The following is an 18,366-nucleotide window of genomic DNA, read 5'->3' as shown; positions in this document are numbered from 1 at the left end:
TTCTTGTAGAAATGCTGTGGAATGGTCTTTCTGTGGAAAACGATCACCTTGGCCATAACTAGACGTGGTTTATTAGATGTATTTTTATGTGCTTTGAAAGCTGGGATGGCTCCAGGCGGCAGTCCAAGCCCTTCTTGTTATTTTTTTAGACTATTGTCTCGTAGCAGCTGTAATTCAAGGCCTAGTTATATGCTGTCTCAAAACCAATCTCTATGATGTTAGCTCAGTGGGGATATCTGTCATCACTAAAACTCTACTACTTGACCCTGTAACTTTACTTTTTTTAAACATATTTTTCTTTGTCAAAGCTTTCAGTCGTTCCAAAAGCAAAGTCACACTGAAAATGGGCTTGTGACTACAAGTGTCCTACTTCTGACGCCATTCGTCACAGAACCTCTGAGGTAAGGCTGAAACGACGCGTCGACGTAGTCGACGTCTTCGACGTCATCGGTTACGTAAATACGTCGACGCCGTTTTTGTGCGTCGACGCGTCGCATATTTACGTCACACTACCGTCATGGCGAAGCGCAATGCAGACGATCAAAGCAGACGATGCGAGCGAGGGGGAAAAATCACGCCAAAAGTCGTCAAAAGTGTGGGAGTATTTCAATAAACGGCCTAATAATGTTGTTGTATGCACGCTGTGTCGAGCGGAAATGGCCTATCATAGCAGCACAACGGCTATGAACGAACATTTGAAAAGAAAACCATCAACCATCAACTATTCAATCGTCCGCACGAGTATACGTTGTCATCATTACACAAAAACATGAATGTGTCATTTGTATCTGCTAGGGGTGTAACGGTACGTGTTTTGTATTGAACCGTTTTGGTACGGGGCTTTCGGTTCGGTACGGGGGTGTACCCAACGAGTTTCTAAGCTAAAGCTAAAGTGTTAACAAGCTGCTTTGCTCCTACTGCCTCTGTCTCAGCACGCAGCATTGTCCCACCCACACAACCATCTGATTGGTACACACAAAGCATTATCAGCCAGTCAGCAGTGCGTATTCAGAGCGCATGTAGTCAGCGCTTCAGCGTGGAGCAGATAGGTGTTTAGCAGGTGAGCATCAGGCAGCGGACTCTCCCCAAATGATAATAAACACCTCCCAGTCAACTACTAGTAACATCACTATGAGCCCATTAACCTTCTAGAAACTTAAACTGCAGCTCAGCTCACTCGCAGTCCTGGTTTGAGGTGAAGGCTAATTACCTCTCAGTTCCAGCCACATCGACCCCTTCTGAGCGCCTATTTTCAGCTGCTGGGAATATTGTAAACAAGAAAAGAACCAGAGCATGTAGACATGCTAACCTTTCTTCATTACAACTGTTAGTCACTCACTGGAATGAGTAGAATTGGTTATTGTGTACTGTGTTGGACTAGATGTTTATTTTGCACATTTTAAAAATAATACTTAATGTTTACAGTGCTCCAGAATATTTAGATTGGCACTTTTTTGTATTGGATGTTTATCTTTATTTTTGCACATTTTAGCAAATAAGCAATACTTTCACTTTTGTTGAAATGTTTACACTGTTGTTACAGAATATTTCGTTTTGCACTTTTTTGTATTGGATGTTTATCTTTATTTTTGCACATTTTAAAGCAAAATAAGCAATACTTTTACTTTTGAAATGCTTATACTATTGCAGGATATTAAGATTTGCACTGGATGTTGACTTTTATATTTGCACATTAAAAAGCAAATAAGCTACTTTTAATTTTGTTAAATGTTAAAAGTTTTAAATGTTTACATTGTTACAGAATATTTAGTCATGTTGTTGTCAATGTTGACTGAGTGGCCATACTTCTTTTTTTTTTGTAAATAAAAGCCATGCCTTTTGAAAAAACTGGCCTACATTTATTTTTTCATCTTCATTTTGAATAAAAAAATAATCGGTAAAAGGAAAAATAATCTATAGATTAACCGGAAAAAAATAATCTATAGATTAACCGATTAGTCGAAAAAAATAATCTATAGATTAATCGATAGAAAAATAATCGTTAGCTGCAGCCTTACTCTGAGGAGTACTCTTGACCCAGATTTTAACTTGGGTCTAAATGCTAAGCTTTTACTGACATCACGTCCTTCTCACGTCCCGCACATTAAATATGCGTGGTGGTCAAGTTAGCTCTGTTCTAAATTGGAACTATGTGCCATTTAGCCTTTCTCGAAGAAAAAAATGCCCTATGCTTTTTTTTTTTTTTTTAAGGCCGTAGAAATCGTTCAAATCGCGAAAAAGATACACATTTCTTTAGAGTTCCTCGAGAGGTTATCAAAAAGGGCGGAAGAGTGCAAGATTTTACGAAACAACGACGAGAAAAGCAGCTCACACTCCAATCCAAGGGAGCAGAGTCGGGGAGAGTCTTGATACCAATCTCCTTGACCCAGCCACACACAAAGAAAGTTGTAGACCTCCATGCTTTTCCAAGTTTTCATCTGTTTTGTCGTGTAGAATGGCGTCCACCAATAGTCCGATATATCTGGGAATTCGAACGACGTATAATCCTTGAGATCACTCAACAAATCTTTTTTTAATTAAGTACAGGGTTTTATTTCATTGCATAGCTGGATTTTTTTGCTCGTATCTGCTTTTTGCAGGAAGACTTAAAGGCCTACTGAAACCCACTACTACAGACCACGCTGTCTGATAGTTTATATATCAATGATGAAATCTTAACATTGCAACACATGCCAATACGGCCGGGTTGGATTAGTAAAGTGCAATTTTAGATTTCCCGCGAAATATCCTGCTGAAAACGTCTCGGTATGATGACGTTTGCGCGTGACATCACGGATTGTAGCGGACATTTTGGGACACCATTGTGGCCAGCTATTAAGTCGTCTGTTTTCATCGCAAAATTCCACAGTATTCTGGACATCTGTGTTGGTGAATCTTTTGCAATTTGTTTAATGAACAATAAAGACAGCAAAGAAGAAAGCTGTAGGTGGGAAGCGGTGTATTAGCGGACGGCTGCAGCAACGCAAACACGTAGAGAACTGGGACAACAGAGACTCTTACCAGGAGGACTTTGAGTTGGATACGCTCTACCGTGAGTATGCAGCTGCGGCTTCCAAACATTTGATCGCTTGCCCTTACGTGCGTGCCGCTATGTGCATGTCACGTACGTGACTTTGGGGAAGTACACTACCGTTCAAAAGTTTGGGGTCACATTGAAATGTCCTTATTTTTTAAGGAAAAGCACTGTACTTTTCAATGAAGATAACTTTAAACTAGTCTTAACTTTAAAGAAATACACTCTATACATTGCTAATGTGGTAAATGACTATTCTAGCTGCAAATGTCTGGTTTTTGGTGCAATATCTACATAGGAGTATAGAGGCCCATTTCCAACAACTATCACTCCAGTGTTCTAATGGTACAATGTGTTTGCTCATCGGTTCAGAAGGCTAATTGATGATTAGAAAACCCTTGTGCAATCATGTTCACACATCTGAAAACAGTTTAGCTTGTTACAGAAGCTACAAAACTGACCTTCCTTTGAGCAGATTGAGTTTCTGGAGCATCACATTTGTGGGGTCAATTAAACGCTCAAAATGGCTAGAAAAAGAGAACTTTCATCTGAAACTTGACAGTCTATTCTTGTTCTTAGAAATGAAGGCTATTCCACAAAATTGTTTGGGTGACCCCAAACTTTTGAACGGTAGTGTATATGTGCTGTATGAAGTTTGCGGAAGTGAACGGTACTTTGGGCTGTGGGATTGAGTGTGTTGTGCGGGTGTTTGATTTGTATTGGCGGGTTATATGGACGGGAGGGGGGAGGTGTTTGTTATGTGGCATATTAAATATAAGCCTGGTTGTGTTGTGGCTAATAGAGTATATATATGTCTTGTGTTTATTTACTGTTTTAGTCATTCCCAGCTGAATATCAGGTACCACCCGCCTCTCACAGCATATTCCCTATCTGAATCGCTTCCACTGCCCTCTAATCCTTCACTCTCACTTTCCTCATCCACAAATCTTTCATCCTCGCTCAAATTAATGGGGTAATCGTAACTTTCTCGGTCCGAATCGCTCTCGCTGCTGCTGGCCATGATTGTAAACAATGTGCAGATTTGAGGAGCTCCACAACCTGTGACGTCACGCTACTTCCGGTACAGGCAAGACTTTTTTATCAGCGACCAAAAGTTGCAAACGTTATCGTCGATGTTCTCTACTAAATCCTTTCAGCAAAAATATAGCAATATCGCGAAATGAACAAGTATGACACATAGAATGGACCTGCTATCCCCGTTTAAATAAGAAAATCTCATTTCAGTAGGCCTTTAAGCGTCTTTTGTAGTCGGGTATTTCGCACGCTGCTTGCTGTACAACAGCCATCTTGGCTTGGTTGACCACCACTGGGAAGAAGTCACGTGACAGAATACAAGCAATAGATGGGAAACGTGCACATAGACCATAGAATCTTACAGAGATAGCTTGTGGTCCGGGAAGGCCCATGTACCACGTAGTTGTCCATTTCTGACTCTTGCAGTACTTTGCCCAATCATGGAGTCAATCGCACAAAAGCATCCGTTGCTAACAACAATTCTGCTTCCTGGAACTAAATATCCCGCACAAAACTCTCAGGAGTTTTACCCTCAACCAACACATTTACATTTGGGGGGATTTCCTCATGAGTTGGTACTTGTTCTTCATTGCTCTGACTGATGACATGCTAATCCATCATTGACAAGACAACCGAGGACAGACACCATTGCTGCTGTTTCTGCCTCTATCCTTTCCAAGGCCACCTGTTTTTTTTTTAGCTTGTGTCTTGTCTTCTGCCTCCATCAAACATTGCAGAAGTTCTTCATTATGATTCTTACTTTTTGCTTTGTATAAAAAAATATTTCCAGTAGTGCAGCTAGCAGCAATAGACTATTATACTTCATTACTTGGTTATACACTTCAGGTCTGTCAGGATTTTCGTTTCAGTGAACTGGTTGTTGATGGGGAAAATGTAGCAAAGGAGAAGATGGTCGATCGCTTAATCACCAGTGCATCTTGATACAAAGATAAAAAACTATTTTCAAACAGAATATGAATCATCTTTATATGCAGCAGTCGTGCACAATATCATTGTTATTTCTTACTTATTATAGGTTGACAATGAAACTATTCTGCTAGCACAAATGGATAAGATGAGCGTGGCGATGCTTTCATTCATTCAACTATAGGAAGCTACCTTGCTAAATCTAACAAAAAGCCAACACCTTTACAAACAAAACTATGTGGTTAGTTATTATTCAACACATTATCAAAATGAACAAATACAACTTACAGGAGTCTAGATGTGAAGTGAAGTGAATTATATTTATGTAGCGCTTTTTCTCTAGTGACTCAAAACGCTTTACATAGTGAAACCCAATATCTAAGTTACATTTAAACCAGTGTGGGTGGCACTGGGAGCAGGTGGGTAAAGTGTCTTGCCCAAGGACACAACGGCAGTGACTAGTATGGCGGAAGCGGGGATCGAACCTGGAACGCTAGAGTTGCTGGCACGGCCACTCTACTAACCGAGCTATACCGCTGGGTCAGTTGGGTCAGTTTTGCAGTGTTGGGGTCTTCGGTTTGGCTTGTGGCTTCTAGTGTTCGCATTTAGCCATTGTCGTACTTGTGGCCCAGATAGCAAGGGCCCTGGCCTGTCCCTAAAAAACTATGTTGAGGTGTTCGAAATAATGCTAATGGTTTTGATATTCCTTTTTAAGATTTTTTAGTTTGTAGTTGATTTGGTCAAAGGAGTGAACAAGGTGGCAGCAGCGATGCTTTCTAAATTTCGCCGGGTTCTTGTATCCGAATTTCTGTACAACTTACGCGAGTGTCCAAATAAACGTCGGGCGTCCAGGATTTGGTGGTGTTTTCCATTACATTCACATAAAAAGTTTGTTGCTACAAAAACAAGATGGAGTTTACTAGCGGTAACCCCGCCCACTTCATTGTACAAAAAGGTTCAGATTGCTGTACCAACAATGTTTTGGAGTTTTATTTGAACCAAAAAAAACTCAGAGGTGACGTAAGTGCTAAAATCCTACTCCGAACCGGCTGCAGTACAAAAGGGGTAATTGCCCCATTTTAAAACTTGTAGTACTTCACCTAAATCTAGAGTCAATCGCACAAAAGTCCCCATTATTGACGAGGCATCTGCTTCCTATTATGTTTGGAACCAAACATCCCACTCAAAACTTTTAGGAGTTTTACCCCCAACCAACACATATAAATGTGGGTCTATGGCGGGGGTCAGCAACCCGCGACTCTCCAGCTGCCTGCGGCTCTTTAGTGCCGCCATAGTGGCTCCCTGGAGCATTTTTTTAAAAGTATTGAAAATGGAAAAAGATGGGGGAAAAATATATTTTTTGTTTTAGTATGTTTTTTTGTATGAGGACAAAATTGACACAAACCTTCCCAATTGTTAGAAAGCCCACTGTTTAATATGTTGTGTGTATGCTTCACTGATGAGAGTATTTGGTGAACATCGTTTTGTCCACCAAATGTTTTATACTGTGTGTGATGCACAAAGGTGCGCTTTGTTGATGTTATTGACTTGTTGGAGTGCTAATCAGGAATATTTGGTCAATGCATGACTGCAAGCTAACCAATGCTAACATGCTATTTAGGCTAGCTGTATGTACGTATTGCATCATTATGCCTCATTTGTAGGTATATTTGAGCTCCTTTAATATCCTTTAATTTTATCCTCTTTGTATATAATTTAGTTTTACATGTCTCATGAAACATTATATGTATGTAATTTTGGCTGCATTTCTGATAGTTGTTTGTGTGCCATGTTGTTCCAGACCACAGCAAAAATTACCTGGCTTGCCAAAGATTGTAATAAATCTATCAAAAGAAGACCGCCTGCAGTTTCCTTCAACTTGGACACACACATCTATACCTTTGGCCATTAAAAGCCAGTAATTTCCAGGAGTTATCTCACCTTCTGAGTAGCCTCTGATTTACTAATGGTTTCTAATGTTGTAAAAATGTGTAGAATAAATATTACATTTCAACATTTCTGTCAAAAAAGATTTGCAAGAAATGTATTGTACACACAAATTCACATATACTCACATACATACATACACACATACATAGGTACCTACGCTCCCACATACATATACAAATACAGTACATATTTACACACTCAAAGTTCGTACATCCACACGCACATTCATTATACAAACATACACATATACATACTGTACATATACATTCACTGTACAAACATACATATACACATACTGTACATATACACTCACTGTACAAACACATATACACATACTGTACATATACATTCACTGTACAAACACACATACTGTATACACATACTGTACATATACATTCACTGTACAAACACACACATACACATACTATACATATACATTCACGGTACAAACACACGTATACACATACTGTACATATACATTCACTGTACAAACACAGATATACACATAATGTACATATACAAGTACATATGCACACATACACTCATGCACATAATCACGTTTCATCAAACATATATTAATGTTGTTGCCCTAGGGTAAACTGGGTATAACACATGGCACTCTGACAAAGCTTAACCTATTGTTACTATAACAATCTACAAGGTTAATGTAGGTTGCTTCTCTTTCTTCCCCTCCATTTTTCTGCATTCTTTCGTATCTCAAGTTATCATTACATATATGTATTGTTGCATTTGAACAACTGTATTGTTGATAATAAAGGTAAAGTATTGGTATTGTTCATTATCAATAGCACTATTTCTATTGGTATTTGTATTGCTCCATTTTTAGTGTAATAATGCTCATTGTCATTTCTGTATTATTTTTTATTTTCGCTAACTGCTTATTTGCTATTACTTTTACCATCATATTTGTACATGTCGTATTTGCTGATGTTGCTCTGTTGTTGTTGTTGTTGTGTTTGCTGTTGTTGTTTTTGTCTCTCTGTCTAATCCCCCGCTTGTCCCCACAATTCCTTTTTTTCTCTTTCTATCCCCTCCTGCTCCGGCCCGGCTGCACCAAATGATAATATAAATACATTAAATAAAGTCGAATACAAATAAGGCAACAACAGAAGTATCCTACACTTCTCTTTTGTAAAGTAAATCTGAACAGCCGATATGAACATCTACATCAACTATATGATTTGCCTGAGAAGCTGGACAGGACATTAAAAAAAAAAAAAAAAAAAAAAAAAAAGATTTGCTTCAGCCTGCGACACATAGTCATTTTGATAGTAGGCTGTTATAGCTAAAACAGACTGTTCTTGCTGCACTTCATCATCCCCTCAGAGGAATTCAAGACATGTCCCCCGTAAGTGAGGGTAATTAACCACTAGTGATAAAACACCCACTCACAATACTTAATTAAACGGAATCATATAAAATGAATAAAATGTGACTTGTATCGAGCTGCCTCGGCCTCAACAGTTAATACAAGCACGGCCATCTCCTATAAAGCCTTCATTAAAACAAATGGATCAAGACGGTGCTTGTCACTAATGTGGGTCTAGTGTCCGCCTGCAGGTTGAAGTGTGTGAATGCCTTTGCATCTGTTCATGCTAATTGGAGCCTTCTGTCAGTCCGAGCTCACCTTTCCTTCACGGGGTCCGATGCAAAGCTCTGACAAAGAACCGCAGAGGTCAGGTCTCTTGCAGACAGGCTGCTCGGTTTCTGATCTACGGACTTCATTAGCATGCATGCGGGCCAACGAGTACCCGTCCACTGTGGAAAACCTGACTGACGAGTACAAGCTCAGACAAAAACAAAACTTGACCTGCCACAACTTGAAACATGAGAATATACTGTACCTACTGTACATATCTGACTATTGATCTTAGCTACTGTCAACCATTTTGTCTCTCCAAGTACCACCATAATGACCAACATTAAAATGTAGTAGCCTAGTAGCCTTACTTATCAAAGTACCGTATTTCCCGGACCACAAGGGCGCACCGGATTACAAGGTGCACTGCCGATGAATGGTCTATTTTCTATCTTTTTTCATATATAAGGCGCAATGGATTATGGAGCGCATTAAAGGAGTCATATTATTATTTATTTGTTCTAAATTGAAAACACTTCCTTGTGGTCTACATAACATCTAATGGTGGTTCTTTGGTCAAAATGTTGCATAGATTATGTTTTACAGATCATCTTCAAGCCGCTTTCTGACAGTCGCTTCCGGATGCGCCATTTTGTGGGCGGTCTTATTTATGTGGCTCACCTTCGACAGCGTCTTCTCCCCGTCATCTTTGTTGAAGTGGTGTAGTGTGCAAGGACGGGAGTGGAAGAAGTGTCAAAAGATGGAGCTAACGGTTTGAATGACATTCAGACTTTACTTAAATCAATAATAGAGCAGCATCTCCTCATCAGGAAACAACAACAAGGCCGGAAATGTATCCCGTGAAAAAACGTCCGACCGGAACTCTCTAATAACTAAAGTTCCTTGGGTGAATAATGTAAACTCACTACACCGGTATGTTTTAGCGCTTTCATGGCGAGTTTACTGACAGATATAAGTAAGAACTTTACACTACTTTATATTAGAAATGGCAACAGCGGAGGATGAATGTCCCATAACAAGAAGATAGAGAAAAAGAAGAAGCTTATCGACTATGGTGTTGGCACGGACTACAAAGGCGAACCGCGCAATTTTTCAGGATGTATGCAAATCCCAAATACAGATCAGCAGGTACCAGAAGGTAAGAAAAGTTGCTTTTGCATAACATTGCGAAACAAAACGCCAGATAATATGTCTTACCTTATACACACTCCATAATAATACTCGTATGTTGAAGCACAGTACAATCCATCAAGCGGTGCGGCTTCATAGCTTACCAAAGTCGTACTAAAACATTTTGATGGATTTTTGAGCGCCGTGTGTAATGTTCTTTATTTTCAGTGGAACATATAAAATGTTGGTGTTGTTTACTTGAGTCATATTGCCATCATATTGCAGTCTACACATATCTCTTATGTTTGACTGCCATCTACTAGTCACACTTATCATTACACCATGTACCAAATAAAATTGCTTCGAGGTCGGTAAGCAAAACCAGAATTATTCCGTACATTAGGCGCACCGGGTTATAAGGCGCACTGTCGAGTTTGGAGGGGGGGGATTATTTTAGGTGCGCCTTATGGTCCGGAAAATACAGTAAAAGTGCAGTTTTTTTAATTATTATTTTATTTTACATTTGAAGTTAACTTCTTTTTACACCTGTTTGACAAGTAAGAATGCTAACGTTATGATGTTTAAAGTGACTCACCTTCCAATTACCCTTTGTCAAGTGTTATGTTTACCAGGTAAAATGGTTACCTTTGTCAAATGTTACTAAGTTTCAGTTTCACCCTGTAACAAATATTTTTTTATGTGTATTATTTCTTCAGGGAAAAACAGTTTCAGCATATGAACAAATAAGAGGTTCGCCAACGCATTACAGTACATGCGGAACACCTGTTTGCGCTAACAATTAATTAGCAAAAATTGTACTTTAAACAGTATGTTATTATTATTATTGTGAAAATTATATCTCTGCAATGAAGTCCGTATGGTGACAATGTATGTATTAAAATGTGTGGATATGTGAACATTATTTATTATTTTTATTAATCAACAAATTGCTTTGTTTTATTGTGTTTACATTGTGGGAACTATTAAAGTACTACAGGTACATACAGTGTGTTGTTGTTATTTACCTCTCAGCTAATATTATCTCCTGTATGTTTTTCCATAAGCGTCACTTTCTAATAGTGTGTTGGTGTAAAGTATGGGGGCAGGGAATCCATTATGGGTGTAATGGTAAAATGATGCCATGGAGGCTTTTTGAGCCACTTAGCATCAGCACATGGATCAATACCAGAGAGCTGGGAGTATTCACCCCCATCCACATCTCCTTTTTAGGGGTTACGTCTTGTTTGTCGCTCTAGAATAGATGCATGTTTTTCCAGCTAAGTGCAGCCGGTCAAGCGAGCGTTTTGATTACCTGATTGGGGCAGAGTGGGTGTCTATTAGGGTATTGATCTGTGAGTCATTTTGCTTGAGATCATCCGCCAAGCCCAGTGACGGGCAGGGGGGGGGGGGGGGGGGGGGGGTTTGTGGACGAACCGATGAGAAGGAGAAGTGCATTACACATTACGAGTGAGGTTAGGGGACTTTTATTTTGAAATTAATTTGGTTTTCGTGGCAATAATGCAGCAACGACAGGAATTACTGATGTGTAGATCTATACTGAAATATTGACACCGCCGATACCAGATCTTTCTGCTCTAATATCGATTCTCAAATCAAAATATCTATACTTTTGATGCTCTAGTTCAGGGGTGTCCAAACCTTTTTTTTGTTCAAGTATGTGGGGGCCATATTGATATTTTTTTATTATTTAAATTTTTTTAAACAGATATCGTGTCAGCTGTGTACTATTGGTGATTAGGTATATTATTACTAATTATTAGAACATTTTAGTTTTTTCTCATTACATACCCTTTTTTTTTTTTGCTCTATTTTTCTTACATGTTTACTGTTTCCCCATGTAGGAATATAATAGAAATATTATTAATACAATAGTCTAACTGCATAACTGAGTATGTAATAAAAATTGCCTCTATGAAAATATTAATGTTCAGTTACACATTTAACAGTGTTTATTATGGCTGTTGTAATCTTTCAAATGAATTGATTATTTATGTATTTATTTATTCGCGCAATATAAACAGTACAAAAGGTAACATTGTAAAAAAAACCAAAAAAAAACCCATAGAGACTAGAAATGAGTAATGAGAAATACGTAATAAGAAAAAATTGCGGGTGAGAAAAGAAACCCAAAAAGGCTTATGCAAGGTTCTCACCTAGTTAGTGACATTAGTTAGTATTATCTTATTTTGCAATTAACTAACTAAACTCGGTTTATATTTGAAGTATATTTTATTTTTATTTTAAGAGCTTCTAATACTTAAGATCAGGGCTGTCTAAACTTTTTCTACCAAATTTTCTTGGTGGAAAAGTTAAGTAAGGGGGAGCCATTTTTATATATTTTTTTACTGGTATTTAAAAAAATGCTAAAAACATATTGTATATATTTAAAGACAAAACTTTGTGTTATAGGTGACAAAGTACTGTATATTATTATTATTATTAGTTAAAACATTTCAGCTTTTTCTCATTGCATTTCATTTTTTTGCTCTGTTTTTCTTACAGTTTTACTTGTTAGGATCCGCTGCTCGGATCAGTTTGTTTACAGTTTAGTGTCACGTGTGTTTGTTTCTGTTGCCATGACGGCAGATTTTGCTCACCTGCCTCTGGTTAGCGTTTGGGACGCGCACCTGTTGCCCGAGCGCTAATCAGAGGGCTATTTAGTCTTCGCCCGGGCAGCACTCTGGCTGGCTTCCTAATTTGCTTTCACGCAACAGCTAACGACCTCTTTGTTTCCTGCTAGCTCTCATGCTATATTATTTTGCTTGCTAGCTCCCACGCTAGTCGTTTTTGTTTTTTCCTGTCTGAGTTAGTTCCAGAATAAATAATTTTTCTACCTGCAAGCTGTGTCCGAGCCCGTCTGCATCCTTGGGAGAACACCTCGCACCACGATGCGACCAGGTCGTTACAGTAGGCAGCCAGCAAGAAGTTCTCCCGCAACGAGCACGTCGGAGGAGATGGACGAAGGTGCGTGGATGGTGTTGCGAGCAATGGAGGCGGAGACTCTCCGCTATTCCCCCTCGGAGCGCCAGGACCTGATCTGGGGTCCTAACGGAAAGTTGGTCCCAATCCACTCCGTTTGGCCCGAGGACATCGCCACACCTCCGCACCACCGGACGCGTCAGCGAAGACGGAAGCCACCCAAGAGGTCTTCACTTCGCTGCCAAGACGCGCCACTCCCTCAAACTCCTCCGCCGGTACACAGCAAGCTACATTCAGCCCAAGATTCCCCTCTTCAAAGGTCTGTTAATCCCATTAACTACCTTACAGAAGATTGTTATGACTGGCCTGTCAATCACTGTGACTGCAGCTATGACGTCATTCCGCCGGCACCCCCTGATGACACGCCGCTTGATGACGTTGTCCCGTCCATTTTGGATGATGTCATAGACAAAGACTTTTTTAGACATTATGTCAATTCTTCCTGCCAGCCATTTTCAAGTGACTTTAATTCTGCGATTAATCATTATCAGGACATTTTTTTAAGGACTAAATCTAGTCAGTCCCAGTCTCAAGTGGGGGGTGACAATAGACATTTTGGACAATTTAGAGGAGAGGATTCTGCCCTCCCCCTGACCTCCCTCCACCCACCCTTGAAGACGGTTCCAATCCGCAAGGAGCGCGTCTGGGATCCGCTTTTTGAGGGGGGGGCTAGTACTGGGAGCTGTGCTAGTGGGGTGGCACAACGGCGTGCTAAGCCGCAACCTCCTGCTCGGCCACCGCCACCAGTCCGACGGCGTGCTAAGCCGCAACCTCCTGCTCGGCCACCGCCACCTGTCCTTCGGCGGGCTAAGCCACAACCTCCTGCCCGGCCGCCACCACCGGTTTTTCGGCCTGCTAAGCCGCAACCGCCAGCTAGGCCACCTGCACCTAAGCTAGCGCTAAGGCTAGCACCAGCTCCACCACAGGTTCCAGTACCTGCACCTCGGCTGGTTCCCACACCAGTACCTGCACCTCGGCTGGTTCCCGCACCAGTACCTGCACCTCGGCTGGTTCCCGCACCAGTACCTGCACCTCGGCTGGTTCCCGCACCAGTACCTGCACCTCGACTGGTTCCCGCACCAGTACCTGCACCACGACTGGTTCTCGCACCAGTACCTGCACCACGACTGGTTCTCGCACCAGTACCAGCACCACGACTGGTTCTCGCACCAGTACCTGCACCACGGCTGGTTCTCGCACCAGCACCTGCACCACGGCTGGTTCTCGCACCAGCACCTGTACCACGACTGGTTCTCGCACCAGCACCGGCTGCCACGACAGCGACTCCTGCTGCCACGACAGCGACTCCTGCTGCCACGACAGCGACTCCGGCTGCCACGACAGCGACTCCGGCTGCCACGACAGCGACTCCGGCTGCCACGACAGCGACTCCGGCTGCCACGACAGCGACTCCGGCTGCCACGACAGAGACTCCGGCTGCCACGACAGAGACTCCGGCTGCCACGACAGCGACTCGGGCTGCCACGACAGCGACTCGGGCTGCCACGACAGCGACTACGGCTGCCACGACAGCGACTACGGCTGCCACGACAGCGACTACGGCTGCCACGACAGCGACTACGGCTGCCACGACAGCGACTACGGCTGCCACGACAGCGACTACGGCTGCCGCGACTATGGCTGCCACGACAGCGACTCCGGCTGCCACGACAGCGACTCCGGCTGCCACGACAGCGACTCCGGCTGCCACGGCAGCGACTCCGGCTGCCACGGCAGCGACTCCGGCTGCCACGGCGACGTCGACTCCTCCGGCTGCCACGGCGACGTCGACTCCTCCGGCTTCCACGCCGACGTCGACTCCTACCGCTTCCACGGCGACATCTCATCGACCTCGAGTGGTCCGGCGGCGCAAGCGGAAAGCAGGTCCCCGCATGCAGCCCTCGAGGACTCAGAGGCTGCTGAAATTCTGGCGCCACTCACGCCCACCTTCTCGGCGGCCACGAATGTGGCCTTACCGTGGTCGCCCGCCTCGGCGTTCCATTCGCCGCCGCCACCTGACCCTTCCCCGGTGGATTCGGGGACACATGGCCTGGCGACCCACCACCAAGTCACCCCCCCGCCCGCCCTTGACTCGTGAACTATTGCTTGTTTTTTTTGGGGGGTTCCAGTTGTTTTTTTGTTTTCAAGGGACATCTGGAATCTGTCCTTTTAGGGGGGGGGGGGGGTACTGTTAGGATCCGCTGCTCGGATCAGTTTGTTTACAGTTTAGTGTCACGTGTGTTTGTTTCTGTTGCCATGACGGCAGATTTTGCTCACCTGCCTCTGGTTAGCGTTTGGGACGCGCACCTGTTGCCCGAGCGCTAATCAGAGGGCTATTTAGTCTTCGCCCGGGCAGCACTCTGGCTGGCTTCCTAATTTGCTTTCACGCAACAGCTAACAACCTCTTTGTTTCCTGCTAGCTCTCATGCTATATTATTTTGCTTGCTAGCTCCCACGCTAGTCGTTTTTGTTTTTTCCTGTCTGAGTTAGTTCCAGAATAAATAATTTTTCTACCTGCAAGCTGTGTCCGAGCCCGTCTGCATCCTTGGGAGAACACCTCGCACCACGATGCGACCAGGTCGTTACAATACTTTTGTTTTTTAGATGGATATGATATTGTTTGAAAATACACAACTTTTTTAATTTGAGCAGACACGTTAAATATCGGTATCGGATCGGTATACTTGATACTAGCCTGAATTTTAATTGGTATCGGATCGGAAAGAAAATCAGTGGTATCGCACATCACTAACAGGAACTCATACACATCTCAAAAATAATTGGAAGGTTAAAGGCCTACTGAAATGACATTTTTTTATTTAAACGGGGATAGCAGATCCATTCTATGTGTCATACTTGATCATTTCGCGATATTGCCATATTTTTGCTGAAAGGATTTAGTAGAGAACATCGACGATAAAGTTCGCAACTTTTGGTCGCTGATGAAAAAAAAGCCTTGCCTGTACCGGAAGTAGCATGACGTCACAGGTTGAAGGGCGAGAGCGATTCGGACCGAGAAAGCGATGACTACCCCATTAATTTGAGCGGGGATGAAAGATTTGTGGATGAGGTACGTGAGAGTGAAGGACTAGAGTGCAGTGCAGGACGTATCTTTTTTCGCTCTGACCGTAACTTAGGTAAAAGGGCTCATTGGATTCCACACTTTCTCCTTTTTCTATTGTGGATCACGGATTTGTATTTTAAACCACCTCGGATACTATATACTCTTGAAAATGAGAGTCGAGAATGCGAAATGGACATTCACAGTGACTTTTATCTCCACGACAATACATCGGTGATGCACTTTAGTTACGGAGCTAACGTGATAGCATCGTGCTTAAATGCAGATAGAAACAAATGAAATAAGCCCCTGACTGGAAGGATAGACAGAAGATCAACAATACTACTATCAGGAGACACCGAACCAAACACTGGACCTGTAACTACACGGTTAATGCTGTGCCGCCTGTCGAAGCCTAGCAATGCTGTTGCTAACGACGCCATTGAAGCTAACTTAGCTACGGGACCTCGTCAGAGCTATGATAAAAACATTAGCGCTCCACCTACGCCAGCCCTCATCTGCTCATCAACACCCGTGCTCACCTGCGTTCCAGCGATCGACGGCGTGACGAAGGACTTCACCCGATCATCGATGCGGTCGGCGGCTAGTGTCGGATAGCGCGTCTGCTATTCAACTCAAAGTCCTCCTGGTTGTGTTGCTGCAGCCAGCCGCTAATACACCGATCCCACCTACAGCTTTCTTCTTTGCAGTCTCCATTGTTCATTAAACAAATTGCAAAAGATTCACCAACACAGATGTCCAGAATACTGTGGAATTTTGCGATGAAAACAGAGCTGTTTGTATTGTGAGACTATGTGTCCGAATATTTCCACTTCAACCATTGACGTCACGCGCATACGTCATCATACATAGACGTTTTCAACCGGAAGTTCCCTGGGAAATTTAAAATTGCACTTTATAAGTTAACCCGGCCGTATTGGCATGTGTTGCAATGTTAAGATTTCATCATTGATATATAAACTATCAGACTGCGTGGTCGGTAGTAGTGGGTTTCAGTAGGCCTTTAAGTTTATGTGTTGAAGGTGGAATGGTTTGGATAGGTTGAAAAATGTGGAAATGGTGAAAGTTTTAAAAATGGCCAATTCATTTTGAATGGGAAAAATGTCCCGGAAAACATGAAATTCTGGGAAATCTGGGAATTTTTGGAATATGTCATGGGAAAGCCCGCGATTCCCGAATTGGCTGAACAGTTTGAAGTTGGAACAGTTTGAATCTGATGAAAAATGTGGAAGGTAGAGCGCGCCAAAACCTGGAGAAGAAGAAGAAGTTGAATAATAGATAGATTAATTTTGGTTTATAAAACCACATGTGTGAATGCTTTGGAGCATTCACACATATACCAGGAAGGTCAAACATCGAACAGAAGAAATAAAATGCGATTCCGTGCTTGTTTTGTAGAAAAAGCAATTGGACATTTTTCTATATTGTGGAGGTCCAGTGAAAAGCATGTATCATTCAATTTAAGTGAACCATGACTTATCATGTCTAATACATTAGAAAAGGTCAAATACAACAGTTAATTTGATTCTTTCCTCACTATTTGTACAAAAGAAGAATATTTTATTGAATCTTGTCAGGGTGCAGACGTTATTCAAACTCCAACATTACTTTGACAAATCTCAGACTACCACCTGTGCTGCCAAAATCCCCATTTTTATTTCTTTCTTTCAGCATTTGTCACAACCTTCCAGGCATCTTTTTGCTTCCTGAACCTCCTGCCACCGTCCTGCCAGAGCCCCCCCGCCGAGCCGCGCTCATGCAGGCCCCCCGCCGACAGACTACCTTTCCCACCCGTGACTGATGAGACCTGAATACAAATCAAGCGCCTTCCGAAAGAGCCCATGCAGCCCCTCCCCGTCTCCCTTTCCTCCGTCGCCACCAAGGACACGCAAAGACGTTCTGCTGATAAGAGGAGCCATCTCGCCTGACACATGATGGCGCCGCCATCATCGTTTGCAGGTTTTTGAGATTAAGGCTATGTTATCACTGTAGGTCAGTTACGATTTTTTCCCCCATATGTGACATGTATCGGATTTTTCATGACAGTTTGTGGTCATAAAACCGATATGCACCCGACGCGACTGCAGTCTGGGCGCTCGGGTCTCCTTCATCCGACTTACACGTATTTGAAAGGCCACAATCGTTTTATTTCTTTAGTATAATAGAAGGTCTCTGAAAAACTGGTGGCCCAATTAGCACAAAACAGTCAAAGATGTTTGGGAACTCACGGCAATGTTCCACCACTTCTGGCTCCAACTCCTCAACTACAGGTTCCTCGGAACAGATGTGGAAGTCGAAGCAAAAGTCAAAGTCCTTGCCCTAGACCTGTTTTGCAGTGGTGTGGCGTCAGGGCCAGCTAGGCATTCTCTGCTGGCCTAACATAACCAGAAATCAAGATCATAATTAAAGATACAATTATTTTTTAATTGACTTTCCCTAAATATCTAGAAGTATTCATATGCTCTTCATAGTTAAGTTAAAAGTTAAAGTACCAATGATTGTCACACACACACTAGGTGTGGTGAAATTTGTCCTCTGCATTTGACCCATCCCCTTGTTCACCTCCTGGGAGGTGAGGGGAGCAGTAGGCAGCAGCGGTGCATATAT

This window comes from Entelurus aequoreus, linkage group LG02 (genome assembly GCF_033978785.1).
Source record: "Entelurus aequoreus isolate RoL-2023_Sb linkage group LG02, RoL_Eaeq_v1.1, whole genome shotgun sequence".
Classification (NCBI taxonomy): domain Eukaryota; kingdom Metazoa; phylum Chordata; class Actinopteri; order Syngnathiformes; family Syngnathidae; genus Entelurus; species Entelurus aequoreus.
Note: the sequence above shows the minus strand (reverse complement) of the source record.